Source organism: Rhinolophus sinicus, chromosome 1 (genome assembly GCF_057876585.1).
Source record: "Rhinolophus sinicus isolate RSI-liver-muscle chromosome 1, RSI-T2T, whole genome shotgun sequence".
NCBI classification, from domain to species: Eukaryota; Metazoa; Chordata; class Mammalia; order Chiroptera; family Rhinolophidae; genus Rhinolophus; species Rhinolophus sinicus.
The window spans coordinates 101,141,601-101,147,600 of record NC_142501.1 but is presented as its reverse complement, the minus strand read 5'-3'; positions in this window follow the sequence as shown (position 1 = coordinate 101,147,600).

Here is a 6,000-nt window from a genome sequence, read left to right as displayed (position 1 = left end):
GGGTTTTGCTGGCTGCTGGCCAGTGGGTCACTCCCAGCTCCTAGAGGAGACCTCTCTGCACAGGTCTTTGCTTTCTTCCTCCGAAGCCAGCCAGAAAAAAACCCCTCTACGCTTAAAGAGTGCACCTGATTAGGTCAGGCCCACCTGGGGTAATCTTTCTTTTAACTCAAAGTCAACTGATTTGGTTGATCACATCTGTAAAATTCCTTTTACCATATGGTGCAGCATAATCATAGGGGTTACATGCCATCACATTCACAGGTTCCACCCACCATCAATGGGAGGGGATTATATGCAGTGTAAAGGAAGGTCAGATTTACATCTCAAGTTCTGCCCTCTCATTTGCCTCTGTTATGGACTGAATTGCATCCTTAGATTCATCTGTTGAAGCCTAGCCCCCAGTGTGACTATTTGGAAGCTGGGCCTCTAAGCAGTTGATTAGGTTAAATGACGTCATTAGGGGGCCCTGATCTGATGGGACTGGTGTCCTGATAAGAGAGGCGGAGACACCAGGGGCCTCTCTCTCCACTCACACAGAGGAAGTACCTTGAGAGGACATAGTGAGAAGGTGCTGCCTGCCAGCTAGGAAGGGGGGCCTCCCCAGAAACCAGCCCTGCCACCTTGATTCTGGACTCCAGCCTCCAGCCTGTGAGAAAACAAATGCCTGCTGTGTAAGCTGGTCAGGGCCTCATGCCCCATGGCAGCCCGAGCGGAGTTGCACAGACCCCACGCTTGCTAGCTCACCACCCCGGGGAGAACTGCCACACACCTCGTGCTAACACAGCCGAAGCAGACTCGATTCCTGCTTCAAACCCATTTTTCACCCGAGTTTCTGCTTCCCAGTGAATGCTATCATCCCAACCCACGTCTCACCGAAACTCCAAGCTTCATCCTTAATTCTTCTCTTTCCTCCTACCCTATAGTGAACCATTAGCAAATTTGGTGGCCTCTGTCATTAATGCATCCTGAATCCATTGTCATTACACAAAGTCCAAAGCTACAACTCTAAATCAATGTTCTCTAATTTACTGCAACCCCTTCCTAATGGTTCTCCTGACTTACTCTATGGCCACCTACACAGCAACAAAGTGATTCTTAAATAGCACATCTAATGATGTCATTTTGCTTAGCAAAGTCCCTAATAGGTTCCCACTCCACAGAGAATAAATACAGAATCCCTGGACCCTCTGCCCTTCTCCCCCCCAATCTGGGATGCTCCCTGGACCCACGAGCTCCATTCTGTCCCCCAGTAGAGAAGGATCTCATTCCAGCCTCAAGGCATCTGTTCTTTCTGTGCCCTATACCTAGTATGCTGTTCCGCTAGAACGCTGCCAGACCTCCTCATTCCCACCAAGCAGGACGCAGCTCCTCAGAGAGGCCTCCCTTCACCATGCTACCTCATGGACATGCCATATCCCCAGGTTCTTTTGTCACTTATCCTATGGCAGACAGAATAGTTGCCTCCAAAGATGTCCATCTCTTAATACTAGACCCCCAAATGTGTTATAATATTATACATTAACGCAAAGGGTAATTTAGGTAGCAGATGGATTAAGGTTGTTAACTAGCTGACCTTAAAATAGATCATTCTGGATTACCGGGTAGGCCCAATGCAATCACAAGGGTCCTTAAAAGTGGAAGAGGGAGGCAGGAGGGTCAGTGTCAGAGGAACGGGACGTGAGAAAGACCCCACCTGCTATAGCTGGCTGTGAAGAAGGAGGAAGGGGCCATAAACCAATGAATGCAATGCAGTGGCCTCTATTAGCTAGAAAAGCAAGAAAAGGAATTGTCCCCTGGAGCCTCCAGAAAGGACCTTGATTTCAGCCCAGTGAGACCCATTTCGGACTTCTGAACTCCAGAACTGTGAGATGATACATTTGTGTTGTTTAAACCACCAAATCTGCAATAGTCTGTTACAGCAGCAATAGGAAATGATGCACACCCCACCTGGGTTACTTCACAGCACTTACCACCATCAAATGATCTTGCTTATTCACCTACACGGTGTCCCCTGCTCTAGAACTGAAATCTGTGAGGACAGGAGCTTGATTGTCTTGCTCCCTGCAGTGTCCGCAGTGCCTTGGGCAGCAATGAACAAAGCGGACGCTAAATAAAGATCTCTTGAATAATTAAAAAAAAAAGAGGCGAACAGGAATTTGAGGGGTTGGGGACAGCTGTCCTGTGTGTTTGACAGCAAGTACAACAGAGCAGCAACGAGGGTTAGATGTGAAGTAAGAGTGGTCTCAGCTACCCACAGGTTCTCTCTGCTGGAGAAGCAGGGAGGTGGGCAGTCCAGGCTGGCCCACTGCCCCAAGAAACCCTCAGTGACCCAGGTTCCCTCCTTGTCCCTCCATCCTTAGGGGGTGGCCTTGTCTTCCTGGTCCAAGGTGGAGTTCTCAAAAAGCTTCCAGAAACTGCCACACAATGTATCCCACTTATACATCTTTGCTTATCAGAGACAGTGGAAAAGCTACTTTATAAGCATTATACACACAGTGAATGCCACTCTTATAAACACACACACATACATCATTAGCAGGGCGTATATCCACAACTAAAGAGTGTATTTGTTGTAGGTGGGGAGATAGGAAGTTTTTATTTTCTGCTTTGGGCGTTTATTTCCATATGAATGACAATAAATATGAACTGCTTTTGTAATCAGAAAAACCCAATGAAAAGTGCTTTGAGAAAAGGGAGGAAATGTCCTAGTCAAGGGGCCAATGTGCTGATTTGTGCCGGAGATCAAGTGGGGGGAGAGGAGCGAGCACAGGGATGGACAACAGTTGAGGCAAGGGGCGTTTCCAGAGTCACCAGAAGGACCGCCTCTACTCTGTCATGGCAACATGTCTACAAACAGGGGGCTTTGAATTTTGGGCTTCGTTGTATTTTGATTTGGAGTTTATTCTCTTCACAAACTAACAGACTCTTCAGGAGGAAAACTTGATGACAACTCAGGTTTCAGATGAGGACAGAATGTGGACACCAGGATCTCGGAAATGTCAAGCTCGTCTTTCAGTAATTGTCTATACGGTGGTCTCATTCCATCACATTCCTTGATTTCCCTACCAAATAAAGAGGATCTGAACGTCTCCTGTTGACCCTCAACATCTAGCTCCAAGCCACACTCCCAGACCCAGAACAGACTTTCCTGTTGGCTACAAGCAGCTCTGGGAGCCCATAGCCCACAGCCCACCATCAGTGGGGAAGCAGCCCAATTGGAACCTGCTTAGATCTTGTCATTTTAGGCTGAACACAATTGTAAATTAGAGCTTTTCTGCATTAGACTGTGCTCTCAGTGCCACTCGGATGTCAGTGTAGCCTTGGGTGTGCAGAAGGGACCCCTCTTGGTGCTCTAGAACATTGGGACAGTTTGTAGTTTGTGGTGCAAGTCAAGCTCCAAGCTGCCAATACACTTTGCTGGAGGGACTGGCGCATGTGTCATTTCATTCAGCCTGTCAGGGTCATGGGGTCAGAAGCTGGTCTGAGCCAGCTCCCAGGGCAGCCGTACCAAGAAGGCTCCGGTCAGGTGGGTAGCACCGAAGCCCGTCCTGGCGCCTCACCTCCTGCAGAGGCAGTGTGTGACCCCCTTCTCTGTGGGACTGCGAGCAGGCACAGTGTGTACATGAAGTGCGAGAGGCATAGCGTGGGGACCAGAGCGCGGAGGGAGAGACTTCTTGGCCAGCCAGAAACAGTCTGCATCAGGAAGGGTTCAGAGGGGACATTAAGACCTGAGCATCCAAACACCCTCACTTATTTTCCTTCTTGCCAGGGTTTTCAAAGGATTATATTTTTAAAAATTAGCAGTGCAATTTCAAGTTATTCCAGTTAACAGGATAGTGTTTACTTGGCTTATTTCCTGCTACAACTTAAAGTAGAAGAAGTACTAAGATCTTCAGGTTTTGCAGTAGGTCCGGCAGGCTAGAAAAGTTCTTTTAAATCTATGGAGTAAGAAGACATGAGCCATGTATCCTGGCAGCAGGTAAAGATACACATTACTTAGGAAGTAAACCATTTCATTAAAAAGGTAATCACCTGAGTCAACGCTCTTATTTAATTGATACCTGTCAAATCTCCCACCACATAGCACATCTGTTGCCTGCTGTGGGACTCCTCACTACAGCACCATCACATCACAATGCCAAATGGAGTTCCCCACAGGGAAAAGAGAGCAGGAAGACCCCAGCAGCCTTTGTCACTGAGGACCCTGCAGTCCTTGCATTGCCACAGACCCCCACAGTCTTGGGCGAAGTGGACTCCAGCTGCCAGAGAAAGCCAGAGTCCACACCACAGCTGACATCACATTCAATGAAGAAAAACTGAAAGCTTTTCCTCTAAGATCCGGAACAAGGCAAGCATGCACACTCTCGCTACTTCCATTCAACACAGTACTGGAAGTCCTGGCCAGAGCAGTCAGACAGGAAAAAGAAATAAAAGGCATTCAAATTGCAAATGAAGAAGTAAAATATCTGTCTGTAGATGACATGATCATGTAGGTAGAAAACCCTAAGACTGCACAAAGAAAAATGTTAGAATTGATAAATTTAGTAAAGTTGCATGATACAAAATTAATATACAAAAATCAGTGACGTTTTTATATACAATGAACCATCTGAAAAGGAAATTAAGAGAACAATCCCATTTCCAATAGCCTTGAAAAAATGAAATACTTAGAAACAAACTTAACCAATGAGGTGAAAGACTTATACACTGAAAATTATGAAACGCAGATGAAGGAAATTAAAGAAGACACGAATAAATGAAAGACATCCCTCTTTATGGGTTGGAAGAATTCATATTGTTAAAATATCCATATTAATCTGATATTACCCAAAATGATCTATAGAATCAATGCAATCTCTACCAAAATCCTAATGTCATTCTTCACAGAAACAGAAAAACAACCCTAAAATTTATATGGAACCACAAAGACCACAAATAGCTACACAAGTCTTGAGCAAGAAGAATAAAGCTGGAGGCACCAATTTCTTGATTCCAAAATACATTACAAAGCTACAGTAATCAAAACAGTATGGTACTGCCATAAAAACAGATACATAGATCCATGGAACAGAATAGAGAGCCCAGAAACAAAACCATGCTCCTATGGTCAATTGATCTTCACAAGGGTGCCAAAAACACACAGGGGGAAAAGGACAGCCTCTTTAATCAATGGTGTTGGGAAAACTGGACATCTACCTTCAGAAGAATGAGATTGAACCCTTATCTCACAGCATATACAAAAAACAACTCAAAATGGATTAAAGATTTAAACATAAGACCTGAAGCCATAAAAATATTAGAAGAAAACATAAAGAGAAGCTTCTTGACATTGGTCTGAGCAATAATATTTTTAGCTATGACACCAAAAGCATAGGCAACAAAGGAAAAAAAAAACCAGACAAGTGGGATTGAATCAACCTAAAAGCTTTTACATAAAAAAAGGAAAAAACAGCAAAGTGAAAAGGCAACCTGCGGAATGGGAGAAAATATTTGCAAACCATATATTTGATAAGGGGTTAATATCCAATGTAATAGCAATAAACTCACACAACTCAATAGCACAAAACAAACAAAACCCCAAATAATCTGATTCAAAAATGGGCACAGGATATGAGTAGACATTTCAAAAAAGATGGCAAACAAATGAGCAGAAGGTACATGAAAACATGCTCAACATCACTAATCATCAGGGAAATCCTAATCAAAACCACAATGAGGTGTCGTCTTGTGTCTGTCAGGACAGCCATTGTGAATGAGACAAGTAATAAACAGTGCTGGGAGGCTGTGGAGAAAAGGGAACCCTGTGCACTGCTGTGGGATTGCAAATGGGTGCAGCCACTATGGAAAACAGCATGGAGGGTCCGCAAACAACTAAAAATAAAACTATCTTATGACCCAGCAATTCCACTCCTGGGTATTTATCCAAAGGAAATAAAATCAGTATTGTGAAGAGAAATCAGCACGCTGTGTTCACTGCAGCACTACTCACAGTATCCAAGA